Here is a 19,638-nt window from a genome sequence, read left to right on the forward strand (position 1 = left end):
TGCTCTCCATTAAGAAATGTGTGCACTGCACTTAATGAAGCAGCACTTAGCTTTGCTAACATTGCTCTGGAGCCATACAGAGGTTCTTTTAACCCACAAGTGGATTCCCAGAACTCTTGCTTTGTAAATAAGGCCTGTTTCTGGTGGCTCCTAATTGATAATGACAGTTAATGTAATACCTGCTGGCTAGGACTGGCCTTTACTAAAGGAGTTCTTTGAAACTTATTTATTGATTGCTGCAATCAATTTAGTTAAAAAAAAACAAAAAAACAAACAAAAACAAACTTTGTTTTGGCCTCCATTTTTCTGATAATTTTTTTCTTATTAATTGAGTGAGATTAAAGTCTCAAAACCCTTGCCTGCCTCTTTATTTGTAAATCATTTTGTGGGTTTGATTTTATGTGTGATTATGGCCCCAGGAATTATGGTTACATGGATATTAAATAAATGTAATTTTCTGTCCAGATTGGCCAGACTGGCCAGAAATAGAGACAGAGATTTCCCCTAACTCTCTGTATCATCCATTCTTTGTTAACTAATTGTTGTTTACTTACCTGTGGAGAAAATGGGGTTGAGCTACAAGACTGAGACAGCATTCACCTCTGTTGTTCTCAGAGTCATTAGTACTTTATATTTGTGCAGTGCTGTACAGACATGAAGAAACGAACCCTTGCCCCATAGTGCAGACCTTAGCCAGCTCTGCTGCTGCCTACAAAAGGAATGGGAATTGCACTTTGGTCCTTCTTACCTTTAGTATTCTCTTAAAGTCAGAAGTTTGATTTGATTGCCATTATCAGAGAATGGATAACACTAGACATAAATTGTCCGCGGTGATATTCACCCAGTGTTTTTCCGTTCCCTGTCTCCCTTTGCATGCATTTCTTTAGTTGGATTCTTAGTGTTGAATTACTTAACTATTGGAAAGTAGTCAGTTTCGAAGGGGTACATCGGAGCATTATTTTGGCAGGACAATTGTACTCTGAATCTTCTGTTACAAGTTTATCAGTTAGTTGGAATAATCTGCCAGTCCTGGATCTGAAATGGACAGGGGATTAGAGTGGTTCAAAATTTATGTAGTTCAGCATGTGCTTTACAAGGGACTAATCCAGCCGGTGGAGAGATGCTCCTAGTTTAAGTGTTCTGAGGCATAAGGAGTGCAATAAAGTACTTCAGCCTGCAGCAGGCTCATTAAAAATTAAACATCACTGTAGTACAAAAGTCTTGTCCTGGCATATGTTGTCATAAAACCAGCAGAACAAATTGCACAGTGCACTTTTATTTTACCATTGCTCTGTACAAATACTAAGCTTTAGTAAGCATTTCTTTCCCAGCTGTGTTTGCAGACTAATATATTAATCCGCAATATATTTGGGGAGAAAGGTCATTAAGAAAAAAATTCCTCCTTTACAGAAAAGTGCTTCAAATATAATAAAAAAAATGATAAACATTTTGTAGCTCTTTGAACATCCAGTGATATGGTGAAAAAAGTTTTGAACTTAGGAATTTTATAGAGTCTTAAAGGGACTGTGGTTTTTTTTCATTGTCACAATTTTGCGTTCTGCCTATTCTGTTGTCTGTTGTTCCCACCATGCACTCTTATGGACCTCCAGAGTTTTGGTCTTTGTTAACGGTTTCTGTTTATTAATGAGACTGCATCTCTGCTGAAAATAGCTTGACAGCTAGTGTGATTAATAGCATGCAAAACTGGTAAACTCTCAAGATGTTTTTATAAATGAGTTTTGTCTCTTCTACAGTGCAATTCCCCATCACTTCACTAGGATTCCCTCTTGGCAGCACGCTGGGACTGTGCTGATGTTAAAGCAGGGCCAGGCAGTGATGTCCAATCGTGCATCCTGCCATGCTTGGAGTATTTTCAACAAGTAATTTTGCTGAACGCTAGCTCCTGGTTTTTTGTTCTTATATTCGTTCTACATGGGACCCTCCTTGAATGAGGTAATTTGAGGAGCAGCAGGATTATCGGGGGTGAGGAATGGGAGAGGAAAGGCACAGCCTCAGCATTCCCACTGTGTCATACCACAGTCCCTTAAAAATGGCATTGCAGCATCCCTCTGAGATTCGGTGTCTTCAGTGGTTGGAAATGGCTGCCTGGGAGCTAAGTGGTGGCACTTTTAGCATGCCTGAGACTATTCCCAGCATTAGAACCGGCTGGTGCAGAATGACCCACTTATTTACTATCAAGTTGTTTTACTTTTAAGTCATACTTGAGAATTGTTTTTAACCATGGTAGTTGACCCAAGTAGGTAGTTCACCAGGGGTCATGGTAATAGTTAACTCTAGAGATTACTAAATTTCATGGGAACTGGGTGAATGCACTTCCAGGGTCATGTTTCTGGCAATATTCCTTTGAACTGTTTGATTTAGACACAACCTAGATGGGGAGATGCAATACTAGTCCTTTTGGTCTTCTCTGCCTTTCCATCTGGAGATCATCATGGCTTCAGCAAGCTGGTGGTCAAGATGTGGGCAAGCTTGTGGCGTTTTCAGTGAAAAGCAGCAACCGTCACAAGTCCCGGGTATGGAGGAAAGAATGTCTGGATGGATGCTATGGCCAAATTGGCTAAGGATTTTGAACAGAAGCGATGTCTTGACTCAGTGGAAGTATAAATAGCAGAGTGGCATTTTAATGTCAATTTCTTTTACCAGGCAGGTGTTGTGCTACATTTTGTGACTTCTGAGGGTGCCTGGCTGATTCCTTAAAGAGAGAGGGTAATAGTGAGAAAGTCTGGAGAGGTGGGGACTTTCTTGCAGCCACTCCAAGGTGGATTTTGTTACAGTGAGTCCACTTGACAGTGCACATCACCTAACACTGTGGATTTTTTTCTCTAATTTTTTTGGAATCATTACCTATGATTTAATCTATAGGGCAGGAACTGGGAGTGGAAAGGTGTTTAGAGTGTTGCTGCCAGTTCATATGGCTGATATCACCTAGTAAGTGCTGTCATAGACTACACTGAAGGCCCTTACTTTTATTTAGCTACCTTTTCTTGTTTATCAAAGTTTTTTATAAGAACTTTCTCCATGTGAAATCTGGATCCAGCTGTGCATGCTAAATTTTTTCTTGCTAGATTTAAAACATCAGGTTGACTACCACAGCCCTTCATTTTTTGAATGCTGAAGTTAGGCAGATTAAATAGAAAAATCTTAAGGTTTCTAGTGGCATATTGACAGGGAGTAGTAGCTTTTATGTGTCCTGCAAATGTCTATGTTAAATTTATTTAAGTTGACATTCGGTAAATCCAGTGATCACCTGCAAGAAATAAGAATTTTTTTCACCTCCACTGATGTATAATCTCTTGCTTAAACCTGGAGGGGAGCCACAGCTAAACAGTGGTAGATAAGGTAGACGGCAGAAACATCTGGGTGGCTGCCTGATGTGTATTGCTCACTTACTTAGTATTAGAGAAGAGGGAGTTGGCTTCTGGTATAACTCATTGTGATTGTATAAGCATTTTCACCTAATGCCTGGTTTTTTGCCCTGTTTTTTTTTTCACAGTTCCTTAAAGTGCTGTTCCTTGATCCCATCCACACTCTTCCTCCTGATCAAATTAACAATTTCAAGTTTATAAAATCCTGCCTAGATTCCCTTTACAGGAATCTCCAGCATCCTGCATTCCAAACTTATTTTTCTGTAATGCTATGGCATAGCTTAGTGTGCACCTAAAAAGTATTTCTACTTACACAGGACTTACAAAGAATGGGATTATGATTCAAGAAGTTCCCTTTTGTAGTAACCTAGAAATTATTTTTATGATTACCTGCAGTTTTATGAGTAAAATGTTATACAACAATTTCATAATCACACAAAACTGTTGTTTTTAATGGCATTCCGATAGAGACATCACTCAGGGTATTTTATTTTTGTTTTCTTGAGCTTATTACATTTTATAATCAGTTTCTGGTAGTATCAAACCACTAGGAGACCTCTCTCAGTAAGATAATTAATCTCTAAATGTTACAGTTAGTCTTAGCAATGTCTGCTTTCACAGAACCTCATTTTTGACAACAAGACGCTTTGAATCGTGCATGCTTTAACGCTGTGCTGTGGTTTCGGCACTTGACGCAGTAACGTGTTCAAATCAGAATACTTAGTGCTGGCATCACTTAAGCTTTTGATTACCGGCACTGTGTCACTGGGCAGTATTTATATCTAGAGTTATAGGTCATAATTGGATTCAAAAGCTTATAAATACAGAGCAGCTTCCTCAGAAGATTTGTGGCAGTCCAACTTCTATTAAAAATAAAATAGCATTGAAACTAAAAATCTCCACACCTCACTTCAGTGGTCCAGGATTTCAGTATGTGAGCTTTGGGGTATACAGTTGCCTTTATGCACATGTACCAGTTACTACTACTAATAGAATTTGCATTTGTAGCATTTCTATGGAAAAAAAAAACATTGCCATATGTTGAACTTGACAGGATGCTCCTTAAAACATCACGGCTGCATTGTGTGAGCTGTATTCAGTAGTATGAGTTTGCAGTAGGAAAATATCTGAAATCAATCAAATTTTTTTGAGCAAACCTATCAAAACTTGTCGAAAGATTGTGCAGAAACCATACTGAGATTCACATCCTTAAACACTGCGTGTGGGCCACTTGCTGTGGAAGCTGTGGAGCCTTTGATGCCTCTTCTGGCACCTGATACAAGTGATATCTCTCTGTACTTTGCAGGGCTGCCAGCACCGGTCCCTCAGCACAAACCAGGGAGACGAGAGATTGTTGTGCCCTGGTGCAGGGGCTGAATCCTAAGTGATGTGGGTATGATAAATATCCACAATGATATTTATTGCAATGATAAAGAAATCATGCGGTTCTTCTCAGAGCTGTTGGAGCTGTTCGGTTACCGCCAGCCCAGTGTATATAGTATAGCGAGAGATGAACTTCCAGTTCAAGTTGCACAGACAATAGATACAGGATAAGAAAGCTTTCAGTGTATTCATACTGAAGACCCACGCTTAAAGAACAATTATCCTTTTAAATACAATGGGATTTTTTGTCTTTGTTTTGCTCTATTGAATTGCGAATTAATTTGCAAATTTCCGTAGCTGGTGTTTAGTTTTTAAAGATGGCAACTGGCAAATACAATGCTTTCAAAGCAGGATGGCCTAAGTGGAAAGGACTTTCTGAATTAAAGGAACTGATTTATGTGAATAAAATATTGAAATACCAGGGGGTTTGGAGGAAAGAGTCCAGCTGAAAATAATTGACCGGTATTAAATCAAATGATAATAATTTGCATCTCTGTGGAAAGCTTTTAATATGCTTTTCAAATACCTGAAATACATGACCTCAGTAAAGAGTAAATACCAGGACATTCTTTAAGAAGTAAGCTGTTAATAATAAGCCCAGAAATTGAAAGTGATGCTCTAGAAAACCACTGATAATTCTGTGGGCATGAAATCTTTGTCTCCAGAACCCAAAAAATGTTTGTTATTTGTCAGGCTCTTCAGAGCTGCACCTCATTTGTATAATGCATAATAATTGTGGGACATTCTATTCTCTAATCTTAGATACTGTTCTTTTTCGCAAAACACTGAGGAGACTGTGGATCCCTGATATTCTCAATCAGAATAAAATTAATATATGACAGATACAGAAGAACAAGAAAAGACCCACTTATTTCACACAGTTTGACCTGCTCCTGTTCATCTTAAACTAGTGGAAATTGCTTTATCTTATAATGGATCTTTTATAATATTATTTATAATAATGATGGACCTTTGCTATGTCTTAAGCTACTGTGACTGCTAGCTTCTACCTTCCTGGTTTTTTCCATAATGAAACTGTGCCACTTTCTAAATAAGGGGACAGTGATTAATTCTTTCAACACTGACATAATAGATTATCTCCATCTCACTGAAAGTTTTTAATACAGTGATGTATTTACATTTCTGCATTAAAAGATGCTTAAGCAATGTAATATTTGCACTCATTCATGTTAGCAAATTTATTTCCAGTGCATAATTTTCTGTATATGCCTTTCCTAACAAGTCCTAGAAGACCCTATGCCTGTGCAAAATAGTTTGGATTAATAGAGCTATGCAACTAAAGATGATTTTCATGGCGATGTGGGTTGATTTTTTAATTTTTTTGAGTTTGTAATTATGGTAATACAGTCTGAGCCCCTTCAAAGCAAGGGCTAGAAAAAGCATAACCCAGGGGTCTTCCTCTTTTGCTCTCGTTGTGGTTTTTTATGGTTGCAGTATGTTAAGCACCACACATTAAGCATCAGGGATAGCAGCCTGGGCAAGCTCATTCCGGTCAGGACACACTAGGCACAGGAGAAGAGCAAGATGCAGGTGAAGGGACCAATGATTCGATATGACACAAAAGCCATGGCAGATTCAGTCTCTAGATGAGCCAGTGTCCACTCAGGTGAATACTCAGTACTGCAGATAAATAAATGTTTGAGGTTTGAAATGTCACCACTCCTGATACACAGATAAACGTTGTCAATAACTATGCTAGATTGTTAACGTATTGTTTATTTAAGGTAGAACCATTTTATTTTGTAATTTATCAGACTGTTTTCCTTATATTTTATTACATCCGATTATAATAGCTTCCTAAGTTATATTCTGTGGAATATTCTGTGGTTATAGTAGATTTTGTAAGCAGTTAAACTCCTTCACGATAAGGGAAAGAGGAGACATGCACCTATGACAAGTGACCATCTTCATGTCTGTTTCCTGTAGCAGAAGTGTAAGGGAAGTGTTCATCTTTTGTTAAGAAGAGGCAAAACTTATCATTAGGTCTTCTTCTAAATGGCATGAGTATTGTTCTACCTTTCCCATGTAGACTTGGTTTATTTAAACTTGACATTCATGTAAACTACCTAGATGTTTGTATTAGAGAAATTAAGGCAAATTCACTTGAATTCTTCACTTGAAGACTATTGTAGCAAGTTTTTGACATTTCTGTATGTCTTCATTATAAATTCAACTGAGTGGGGATCTGGTCACAACACGTTTGCCCTCTAGTGTAAACCCAACAGTTTCAGGTTTCTTGTACAGTTAAAGCCAAATTCAGTATCTGTTGATGCCTTGAGAGATAGCAGTGTCATTTAAATGGGTACTGTGTTCATGTCAGCCATGGTTTCAAAAACCTATTGCATTTTTTGCAGTAAAGCAGACTCCTGTGCTCCCACAGCTGTCAGCACCAGGCAGGCGGTTGAAGAGGCTGGTAACTTCTCCTGGCTGTGCAATAAACTGCTCTTGAGCACTCATAGTTTGCTTAATTAGAAGGCATATTTTCAACAAATACAGTTAATACTGCATATAAAGGGTAGCTAATAGTGTTTCTGCTTGCAAAACCTTCATTTCCCTATGAGATGCATTTCTGCAAGTGCAATTACATTAGGATTGGTGGTGTGGGCTGTCACCTTAACACTAGGCAGACTTAGCTTGAGTACCAGGAGCAAGCCGCAAGGATTGATGGATGAAATCTCAAGCCCACAGTAGACGATACACCTTAGACAAGTTGGTCTGCAGTGAAGCAAATGTGATTGTGCTGGCAGGATTTGAGCAGTGAGAGAGCATCTTCATACAACATCCAGCCCAGTTTTCACCCACAGCAATGCAGGACAGTGTGTGAACGTGGCTGATGTTGTCATGCCATTCCCTTCACATAGCTGGGAAAGGATCTGGTTTCTCTGAGCCATCAACTTCCTTCACTGAAGTTCATGAATTTGTGGTTCAAGAAACATCCAGATTCTTTAGGCTGGCCACTTAGTATGATTAATCTTTTTTTTTCTGCATTGCCTTTGCTATGTGCAATACCACAGTGAACAGGAGCAAAGTGATGTTTATCTTGATTTTCTGTATATCTCACAGCTGCATATCAGTCGTGTGGCATTAACTTATTAATGTTGCTGACAAATCTCTTCAGAAGAGTGAATGTAAGAAATGTGTAAGAAAAAAATGACCTTCTATAGTTCTAGCTGATGGATCACGCCTGCTTACAAAGGGATCTCGCCATAATTCACAACCCTAACCTGGGAAAGTGAGCTGGTTAATGTTAGCTTTGGCAGCAAGTTTCTTTGTAGCTGTCGGTATTAATTAAAGTTTTAAAGGCCTGAGGGATTACTTAAACATCATGCAATTGTCTGGGTGTTGAGGAATTTTATATGTTTATTTTTAAAGATCTTCCTTCCTTAATTTCTTTTCTAGGACTGTAATGAAAGAATGAATTGCCATCAAATTTTCTAACATTATGTTTCTGCACTAAATATGTATTATGTTAAAGGACCTTTCACTGGTGCTCAGATTAGAAATTATATTCAGAATATTGTTCCTGTTGTTATTCCCTGCTGAATTTCTCCATCTGGTAATATTACTGTTTAGGAAGTGATAACATATGCATGTAACAGTTGTAAAAGCCCAAAATGGGTAATTTGATTGTGCTACTAAAACAATAGTAGTCAAGCACTCCTGTCTGCGGTTGCCAGCTTTAAATTATTGTCATTGTTGTAAATCATGCAAGGGGACTGTGGGAAACAGAGCTTTCAGCTTTTCATTTTTCTGTCCAGTGATCTAAGGGAGAATGACTCGCAGCCATCTGTCTAATAGGCTGTGGTGGTGCTTTACAGACCATTACTCTCAGCAGTCTAGGAGAATAAGAGTGGGGAGAAGATGCCTGAATATCACAGAATCTTTGGATTGTAGTGTTTCTTACTGCATGGATTTGTAGCTTATAACTGAATCCATCTTTCTATGTAACTTCTGCATAAGGGTGCCCTCGTAGTTTGCCGTGTTAGAAACTGTGCATGTGTTACATGCATGCACAATTGGCTCATCAGTACCAGAAATGAGAAGAACATTTTCTATGTTCTCTTTACTGTATGAGGGACATTTCTCCTTTTTACCTTTAAAAAGCAGAATCCAACTCCAGCATACCTTAAGTGATGTATGTTGCGCGCTTGCATAAGTAAATGTATTGGTACGCAGAGCAGGACCTCAGAGCTACCTGTATGTACACATTGGAGAAACAGGAGGGGGAAGATGCTCTATAGATTTCAAGCAACGTGTAGAGAAAAATGGGCATTAATTTAAAAATGAAGTCATAATACCTTTCATTTTCAAACTTTCAATTTTACGCTTCAGACATTGCCCATGGTGTTGTCATCCCTGGGACTAAGGAGCAGTCTGTTCCCTGAAAGCCTTGTTCCTGGTGTAGATACTCTGCACTTGCTATACGGTGACTTTGGGGCGCTCACGTTTAGTTGGTAAGTGAATGCATTGCTGACTTAACATACGCCTCCACTACATTATTTTCCCTATCTAAAATGAGGGAAACTTGTATGAATAATCTCAAAATCATTATTCCTGCAGCTGAAGTGCCTGGCATTTGGGTTAGTCTCTCTTGCAAGTTGTAAGACACTGCTGAAACTTGCCATTGCCCTCATCCTCTCTGTGGCATTTGTACTGCTTGAGCACGTTATGGCTATGATGTGTGTGTATGTGAGAGTCAGGGTTTCTGAGATGCCAGCATCTACATCTGTCGTAAGTATGGGAAATATTCTGGGGTTCCTACTCCCCTGTTTCTGCCTATCACACTGCTACTTTGTGCTTTACCTGCTCTTCTTTTCTTAAAAGAAAAAAAAAAAAAGATTAAAGATTTTATAAAAAAAAATCCGGATTAAAATGGTACTCTGCAGAAATTTATGTCTGCATAAGTACATGGCGTGGAAACACATTCATCTCAGAGGGAGAAAAGTAGCAGTCATTCTTAGAGTAAATTCAAACTGTTATGAAAACAAGGCAATTGCAATTTTATATTCATAAATGTGTATTTACAAATAGCTTCCATGGAAGCTATAACTTGATTCAGTAAGCAGCAGAGTAGCTGATATGTTTTGATTAATCAGAGGCCAGCGTAATTTTGTTCTTAGTGTGGAAAGGCTAATGTCATTTAAAAACATTAGCTGTTTGTGCTTAAACAAAGTACAAGCAGTGGTAAAATCTATTAGGATTGCCCTGACTTACTGTTATTTTGACATCACATAAAAGTAACAAAGGAACTTTCAATAAAAAACCTCCATGTTTCAGGTAGGTTTTTCAAGTTGGTAGTGTCTTTAATAGGATGCCGACCAAATTTGCCCTGGTGTTATTCTGTGCTCCGGTGTTAATAATAAAAAAATAAAAGATAAACATTTGTGCTTCGGTTGTATGAAATCTTTTGCTAAAAATGAGACCAGAATCTTATGAACTCCAGCTCACAAACTTGCTGTGTTGCGTAGCTGTAAGAGCTGTTCAGGTGATCTATTATCTGCAAGAATTTTCTTTTAAAAAATTGTGAATTGCTTGGAAAATGTGAAAAAAGAGGAGCGCAATTAATTTAAATTATTTTCTTTGGCCTTTAAATGTTACCTTTAACTTTCAGATATCCTTTTGCCATTTACAATTATATTTAGGTCAAATTATAAGTATAAAACATGTCTTTAAATAAAATGTTGCCTTTATTGTTCAACTTTGGAGTCAGGGCTAAGTTCAGGAGGAAGAAACGAAAGATTTTCTCAAACATTTTTACATCTCAGTTCTGTAAAATTCAGTTTTAATTTACAGTTGTCAGCTTATCCCAAACTGTATTTGGAAATGGAGAGAAATGGATTTGGAGTAAGCTGGTGTTTCTGGGTTAAATTTCCAAAAGATACAGGAGAAGGAGGGAGTACTGTGAGTGGAGAAGTGAGAAACTCCATGTAAGCGGTCACAGAAAACAATATTTCTGGAATGCTGTCAGAAGAGTGAGCAAAGGAGACTGAAGGTGGAATCTGAATTCTGAATTTTGTACAAAACCAGATCTTGAGAAACTTTGTTGAGGTGTAAAAGATCCATCCGTCAGAGTAAGGGACCCAAACTGGAGGATGAGACCACCAGTGAGTGAAAGTGTTGTGTTTTATGAGTTTTAGTGGGAAATTATAGAAAGAGATATGATAGTTCTGGGCTGAAGGGGGCAAAGAATTTTGTGAGATGAGAAACCCTGAGCACATTTGTATTGGAAAAGGAGAGGCAGAAGATAGTAGAAGGTCAAAAGAAAGCCTGAAGGAGAAGAAGAGAGAAGTAGTAGGACAGAGGGCAAGAGGAGAGGACTGAATAAGTTAGAGTGGACAAGAAAAAAATGTGTATCTACTTAATGCTAGAGATAAATCTTCAGCATTAATCCATTACTTTCCTCCTTCCTCAAAAATAAAAGAAAGCAGAGGGGAAAAAGATTAATTCTTCTGGCTGGTGGCCTCATGGCCAAATTGGAATGGTTGCCCACCTGGAGAAGCTGTTAGGCAGCTGTCTACTAGTAATCTTTTATGTGGGGTACTTGAGATCTCTTGGTAAGCAGAAAATTGCTCCTGCCCAACTTGATGTCTTCTACAAACTTACTCAGGGTGCACTCAATCCTCTCATCCAGATATTGATAAAGATATTAAAAAAGGGGCATGACATGCTGATCTTGACATATCTTGTGGTCATTGTGGCAGCTGGATCTTTCTGACGGAGAATGTCTGTACTGTGCTTAGGAAGAAAGAGAGTGGGCTGTTAGACTGGTTCTTGATAATTGCTCACCTATGTAAATTTTCAAAGGAATTCAGTTCTTTGTCGAGGTGAAACTCTTATGATTTCTCCTGATGGTCCTCACTTCAGCCATGTTTACAAGAATGAGTTGCTTCTGACAGGAAAAACTAGTGCAGGAAAAATCTCATTCTGCTTAGGCATTCTGTGATCTGGATTTCACAGGTGGATGGGTACAGCTGATTCATTCTCTCTGCCAGGTTCTGTAGAGCAGGTTAATACTCAAAACCAACAAATTCATGGCGTGGAAACTGCAGCTTGCTTTGGTATTTGTGTGTGACTTTATGTGATAATTTTCTGTTTGGAAAAAGCACTCGCTGAAGTGAGAAGCACCCTTAGCTTCTTGACCCAAGTCATTGGAGAGAGTTTCTTGTTTTTTTCGATCTCCGAGTAATCAGCTACTGGAGTTAGAAACATTCATAAAAGAGTCAAATCATTGACTGCTCAAAAATTACAAGTCATAGAATTAGCAGCACTCTAGTATCAACACATGGTCCGAGGATTTAGTGCTACTTCAGAAGGAGGCAAAACACTATGCAGATCACGTAGATTTTAGTTTATGCGTTTTTTCATATTTGTGACCAAATGCTGAAATGATACTTTTATCTTTATAACTGTTGTTGTAATTTTTCAGTCTGACTATGATATATTCTTGCTCCCCTGGCAATCTAACTGCTGTCCACTGTTCTGATTCATTATTTTTGGCAAGGCAAGGTAGCATACGCCAGAGTTATGGAGAATAAGTTGAAATAAAATTAGCCTGAAATATGCTTTTTTAAAAAAAAATAAGCAATATTTCTTTCCAATATAACTTGTTTTTTATGTACATAGATGACTTGTTTTCGTTCTGAGTTTGGTATTTTATTTTTTAAAATAATATCCAGTTTTTATTTCCAGAAAACTGACTTTATTTTTTCTTTATGCCTGGTACAGAACTGCTTCCAGAAATAACAACTTGTCAGTAATCTTTCCAAAGACTCACAGTGTTAACAAAATGAAACACTTGATCCCTGAGTCTAGATTCTTAAACACTGACAAGATAAATTAGAGCTTCATTAAATTAATGATTCAGTAATTAAAAAGGAGGATTCAGAGGAAAGGCTTAGAAAAATTGATGAAGTATAAATGAACTCTGCATTAAACTTACCAGTAAGCAGAAGAACAATGAATCATAAATTGCATCTGTATAAATGCACATGCTTTCTGTGGGGAGACAGTAATTATGACACCCAGGAGCATTCTCTGCAGCATCTCCCACTCAGTCACTGTCAGCGTCAATTAGTGCATTACGATGAAAACATCTGAAATCGTCTGAGGTTAAAAAAGAAGACACAAATCTCTTTGCTGTAGTTTGGAGGCATTGGTAACTTGCGGCTCTCTTTTATACTGAAGTAATTAAATGTACAAGCATATTAGTAAACATACCTTAGAAGTGCTAGAAAATTGCAAGTCCCTTCATTTTTTTAATGATGTAATTTACCGTCAAGTTATAAGTGTGTCATAAGGAAGTTATTAGAGATTATCTGATTTGGCATATGGTGATGTCTTCAGGGCTCCCTTGTCATACCTATGTACTGAAATGGGAAGAGGAAGCACTCTCCGTTTCTTTTAATTTAAAGCATTAAATGAGTTTATCTGATTCTCTTTTGCAATTACTCGGCATTTCTGTCATGTACTGTATAACCAAACATGAGTGAACTGCTGAGAAGTACTTATATGTCATATTACATAAGTGTATCTATGTAAATGCTTAAGTACATTTATATTCCTAATATAGTCTCTGTTGGCTACACGCTGGAAACTGTCTGAATCCTGCCATCAGTGGTGCTCTTGCCAACCCCTGAAAATAGGCCTCTTTGAATTCCTGAGTCTGATTTAAGATTGTTGATTTAATATTTTTAGAAGAGAGAACAAGCCTAAATCAGTGGAGAAGTAATTGGCTGAAAATGTGAATTGCTCAAGATACATGTTCTCACTTGGCGCCTCAGGGAAAACATGCTCTGGAGGAATTCTCCACCCCACTCCTGTGTTCATTTTGATCACCCCACCCCTGCGAAAAAAAGTTCCTGCCACAGATACTTTCTGTTCTGTGCTTAGCCACATGTAAATAAACCTTAATTTTTGATACCGATGCTCTTAAATTTAAACTCCATTTTGCATCACATGGGCAGCATTTCCTGAAATGTATCGAAATTACTTAAAGCTGAAGAGATGGGGTGGATGCAAAGTATATGCAAAAATCGGCAGCAAGACTTAATAAATAAATGACAGCCGTGACAAGAACTCACAACATTAAACAGATGAGCATTGCAAACACATATCATATACATAGATCTCATGATATAAACATACGTATATGTGCAAGCCCATGCAGTCTTAAGGAGGATGGATGGAGGGGGATGGATTAAATGCTCAAATTCCTCAGAAGCCACACTGATCAGCTTGCAGGGAGGGACTCTGGTGCTGTCTTCTTTTTTTCTTGAGTATTGGCCAAAAGTAAATGAGGACTGCTTTTAAAATAGAACTGAAAAAACATAAGAGACTCTACAGTATCGTTGCTGTATGGGGGCCGAATTTGTGACATGGGAAATCTCTTCTGGGTCTCTGTTTTCATGAGTGTTATACACCATGCCATGTATAATCGTTGAGAACTCTCTAGATGATACGATTGACTCTGAAATAAAGTGCTGGGTGCCTTCAGCTCGTGATTCAATGATTCTATGATTCAGCTGAGACCTTTAAAAGATCTTTTTTTCTGTTCTAGTAGATTTATTTTCTTTTCATTTCAGATTCAAATTTTAGGAAATGAGAAGTATTTGAAAGTCTGGAAAAAGAAGATTGAAATCAATAAGAAGTGTTTCTTCTTAAGTAATTATTTATAGAGTTTGAAAAACCACTATTAAAAATCATAGTGTATATGGCTCCTGTGGGTTTGTTAAACAGAGGGCTCTCTAACATTAGGGCTCTTTGTTATCCAAAATTGTGGGGGAGAGCCAGAGGATAAATAGATTTAGAGTATGAAAATACACAAAGTACACATGTAGCTTGCAAATAAATAATCCAGAAAACTAACAGACTGCAGTTGTAACAGCCGCAACTAAAATGTAAGTCTTATTGACTCTTTTTGCCTCTTATAGGAGATTGCAGCAGTGATGATGAGCCAAAATATGATCAATATTTAATCATAGAATCACTAGGTTGGAAGGGACCCACTGGGTCATCGAGTCCAACCATTCCCAACACTCCTTAAACCATGTCCCTCAGCACCACGTCCACCCGTCCTTTAAACACCTTAACTTAAACACCTCCAGGGAAGGTGACTCGACCACCTCCCTGGGCAGCCTCTGTCAGTGCCCAGTGACCTTTTCCGTGAAAAATTTTTTCCTGATGTCCAGCCTGAACCTCCCCTGGTGGAGCTTCAGGCCATTCCCACTTGTCCTGTCCCCTGTCTCTTGGGAGAAGAGCCCAGCTCCCTCCTCTCCACAACCTCCTTTCAGGCAGTTGTAGAGAGCAATAAGGTCTCCCCTCAGCCTCCTCTTCTCCAGGCTAAACAACCCCAGCTCTCTCAGCCGCTCCTCGTCAGACTTGTTCTCCAGCCCCTCACCAGCTTTGTTGCTCTTCTCTGGACACGCTCCAGAGCCTCAACATCCTTCTTGTGGTGAGGGGTCCAGAACTGAACACAGTACTCAAGGTGTGGTCTCACCAGTGCCAAGTACAGGGGCAGAATAACCTCCCTGAACCTGCTGGTCACACTGTTTCTGATCCAAGCCAAGATGCCATTGGCCTTCTTGGCCCCCTGGGCACACTGCTGGCTCGTGTTCAGTCACTGTCAACCAACACCCCCAGGTCCTTCTCCTCCAGGCAGCTTTCCAGCCACTCTTCTCATAGTCTGTAGCACTGCACGGGGTTGTTGTGCCCCAAGTGCAGGACCCGGCATTTGGTCTTGTTAAACTCACACCATTGGTCTCGGCCCAGCGGTCCAGCCTGTTCAGGTCCCTTTGCAGAGCCTCCCTGCTCTCCAGCAGATTGACACTTCCACCCAGCTTAGTGTCATCTGCAAACTTGCTGAGGGTGCACTCAATGCCTTCATCCAGGTCATTGATAAACCAGGGCTGGACCCGGTACTGAGCCCTGAGGAACCCCACTTGTAACTGGCCTCCAGCTGGAGTTAACTCCATTCCCCACCACTCTCTGGGTCGGCCATCCAACCAGTTTTCCACCCAGGAGAGTGTGCGCCTGTCCAGGCCAGAGGCTGACAGTTTCTGAAGCAGAATGCTGTGAGAAACTGTTTCAAAGGCTTTACTGAAGTCCAAGCAGACTGCATGCACAGCCTTTCCCCCATCCAGTAGTCGAGTCACTTTGTCATAGAAGGTGATCAGGTTAGTTTGGCAAGACCTGCCTTTCGTGAACCCGTGTTGACTGGGCCTGATCACCCGGTTCTCTTGCATGTGCTTCAGGATAGCACTCAAGATCACCTGTTCCATGACCTTCCCCGGCACTGAGGTCAGACTGAGAGGCCTGTAGTTCCCTGGATCCTCCCTGCAACCCTTCTTGTAGATGGTTATAACATCAGCCAGCCTCCAGTCCAGTGGAACTTCCCCACTCAGCCAGGACTGCTGGAAGATGATGAAAGGGGGTTGACGAGGACGTCCATCCCATCCGGCCCCATAGACTTGTGAGTGTCTAATTGGCCAAGTAAGTCTTTAACCACCTTCTCTTGGATCGTGGGAGCCTCATTCTTCTCCTCTAACTCGGGTGTTTGTACACAGGGGGAACAACTTCCCTTACTATTAAAGACGGAGGCAAAGAAGGCATTAAGTACCTCAGCCTTGTCCTCATCCCTTGTCACTGCTCTTCCTTCTGCATCCAGTAGGGACTGAATATTCTCCCTGGTCCTCCTTTTCTTGTTAATGTAGAAAGATTTTTTATTATCTTTCACAGACTAAGCCAGTTTCATTTCTAGTTGGGCCTCAGCCCTCCTGATTTTTTCCCTGCACGATCTCACCTCCTCCCTGTAGTCCACCCAAGACGCCTGTCCCTTCTTCCAAAGCTCATAGACGTTCCTCTTCTTTTTGATATCTCTCAAGATCTCCCTACTCAACCAAGCTGGTTTTTAAACCTGCTGGCTCCTTTTCCGGAACACAGGGATGGCTTGCTCCTGAGCTGCTAGGATTTCGTTTTTTGAAGAGCGCTCAGCCCTCGTGGGCTCCCTTGCCCTGAAGGACTGTCTCCCGCGGGACTTTGCCAACCAGCCTTCTGATCAGTCCAAAGTCTGCCCTCTGGGAGTTTAATGTGACTGTTTTGCTAACCCCCTTCTTCATCTCACCTAGAACCGAAAACCCTATCATCTCATGATTGCTTTGTCCCAGGCGTCCTCCAACCATCACTTCCCCCACAAGGCCTTCTCTGTTCACAAACAGCAGGTCTAGGAGGGCACTCTCCCTTGTCAGCTTGTTGGAATGTTGGAAACGCTTTTTTTTAGTGTGATTATTACATCCACTCATACTGCAGTAGTATTTGAAGGCACAAGTATCTCAGCATATAGCTGAGGAACAGCAGGAACAGATGATGAGGACGCCTAAGGGAAGAAACAGCCCACAGCTGGGCATCCAGAGTGGGTGGAGGAGCTATGTTTTACCTCTTCAGCAGTGTGTGCGTGTGCTACACTTTTAACCCTTAGCTGACTTCAGTATCTTCCATCTTAGCAAATTTCTGCAAAACTCTTTTTTTTTAATGCTAAATCTATTCACACGCGTTCTTTGTTGGTAGCAGCAGTCATGCTGACCTTGGAGCTGGGCACCCAGAGGTGCAGGTTTTTGGCATTGCTCTGCGTAGCCAAGTGATGTCCTGATTCCCCTGGCTCTGCAAAAGGGCTGAGCGCTGCAAAGCTTGAAACCATCTAACTTCAGAAGTACAGAGAGAGGCCAGTCTGTTTTGCTACATACTTTTGGGGACTCACAGAGAGTTTTATTTTCTTCTTGTGTTGGGGAAATCCGAGCTCTGCTAAGCTGAAAGTGAACCTGTACGGTGATCAATGTTAGCTTTCTGGGGCAACAGTAATGGGGTATTCAATGAGCAGTCAGTGAGGTAGGAGGTGGAGTTGCTGTTTTGGGATATAAAAACAAACTGAGCCTTTTGGATTTCATGTTGAGTGAAGAGAAGGTTGAGGAAACTGGCCACCATCTTACTTCACAGGTAATGCTTTATCTGAACGTGAGCTGTTTGTGGAACATGAAAAAACAGTCATCTAAGAATGAAGGTCATTAATAACGCTTGGGATAGCAGCCACAACACTTAATGACCGAATTAAACTCAAATGTAGCAGTGATGGAGATCAGATAAATTTGCAGCTATCCCCTAAATCTCCTTTCTTTGTCCTAAAGAACACTGGCCTAAAGAGTGCATTACCCCATTTCCAAAAGTGGAGAGGAAATGAGAGCCATGGAGGATTTAACTTAGGACAAGTTACTTTCTAAGGCACCAGTAAGCTTAAAACAAAATTTGTATCTCTGAATTTTTAAGCCCTATACTTTAAAGCACTAAATTGTTTATCCACTCTGCTGGTTAGTCATGAGCTTTTTTGGTCCAGTAAATTTTGTTTGTATTTTTCTGGATTAACAGTTTGCCAGATCATCTCATACATTATATTTTTTTCTTAGAACAGTGACAGTTTTGGCAAAATGCATATAGTAGGTGATTTTCTTAATATTCTATATTTCCGTTTTAGAAAAAAATTTTTTTCCTACCTTCTTACAGTCCTAGTTTCTTGAACCCTATTTTTTATTTTTGCAGTACTTCTAGTCTTTCATTAAAATTAACAGCTTTGTCTTCCCATATCCTTTTTGTATTTTATATTCATTTTTAAAAATGTTTAATCAGAAAAGAGTAGGAGATGGTGAGAGGAAAGGGAACCATGTTATTCAAAAGCCAGGCTTTCCACTTTTGCAGAAAATCGGCTGGAGCTGGCTGATCATAAGTCACCAATGGCATTCTCTCACAAAAAAGACAGATATAGTAAGATGTATAAAGCTGAAATAGAACTACCTAAGGTAATTCTTTCACCTTAGCATTGATAAAACCTTAGATAGACTGCTATTTCAGACTTCAGCTAACAGGAGAAAGTCCAGAGAAACCTATAAGAATGATCAGCGATCCAGAAAACTTGGCTGAAAAATTGGTTTTGTTTCATCTAGGGAGGAAGGGAAGTGTAACAGTCTTCAGGCAGGTGAAAGACTATGAAAAAATGGTAGGGAATAACCTGTTATTCGTTCTCAGGGGGAGGAGGGGAAGTAGTGGAATTGAATTACACCAAGAGAGACTGGAGGTACATATTAAAATAAGCTTCCTAGTGTCAAGGGTAGTAATGTGTTGGGATAGATTGCCAGGGGAGGCTGCAAAATCTTTGCAAGTCTTCTTTGGTCTTTAAAAAAATCCAATAAGCAGAGGTGAGAGTCAGGCAAGAATTGATTGACCTGTCTGTGAAGAGCAGCAATGGACCAGATGACATCTGTAATCCTTGTGCAGCCATGTTTTCTGTAGATCTGTTCCACCAACTCACTAACTACGTGTACCCAGTAAATTGTTTTGTTAGAAAAGCAAGTTGAAGTGATGAAGATTTTTTTTAAATTGAGCCTCTAGTAGATTCCAGCTTTCACTTTATTTCAGCCTTGTTAAAGATTTTTTTTTTCTTACTCTATTCTTGATTCCTCGGTGTATAGACTCATAGAATCATAGAGTAGTTTGGGTTGGAAGGGACCTTAAAGCCCATCCAGTTCCAACACCCCTGCGATGACAAGGGACATGTCGCACTGGCTCAGGCTGCCCGACGCCCCCTCCAACCTGGACTTGAACATCTCCAGGGATGGGGCAGCCACAGCTTCCCTGGGCAACCTGTGCCAAGGCCTCACCGTTCTCATGGTGAAGGAATTCTTCCTTATGTCTAGTCTAAATTGGCCCCTCTCCAGTTTATACCCACTGCCCCTCGTCCTATGACTACAAGCCTTTGTAAACAGTCTCACTCCAACGTTCCTGTAGTCCCCCTTCAGTTACTGGAAAG

The 19,638-nt window shown here is 40.0% G+C and overlaps 1 protein-coding gene across 5 annotated transcripts in view; it reads left to right on the top strand.

Moving 5' to 3' along the window:
• The window catches only part of GHR (growth hormone receptor), a 128,359-nt gene that overhangs the window by 20,002 nt on the left and 88,719 nt on the right, over positions 1 to 19,638 (top strand). For 2 of the 5 annotated variants that reach the window (XM_054053724.1, XM_054053725.1), the window contains one exon: positions 9,123 to 9,244. The exons of the other annotated variants lie outside the window; for them this stretch is intronic. The gene's annotated coding sequence lies outside the window, so the exon portion shown is untranslated. The remainder of the gene's footprint in view (positions 1 to 9,122; positions 9,245 to 19,638) is intronic. 5 annotated transcript variants of the gene reach the window in all.

This window comes from Cuculus canorus, chromosome Z (genome assembly GCF_017976375.1).
Source record: "Cuculus canorus isolate bCucCan1 chromosome Z, bCucCan1.pri, whole genome shotgun sequence".
Lineage (NCBI taxonomy): Eukaryota > Metazoa > Chordata > Aves > Cuculiformes > Cuculidae > Cuculus > Cuculus canorus.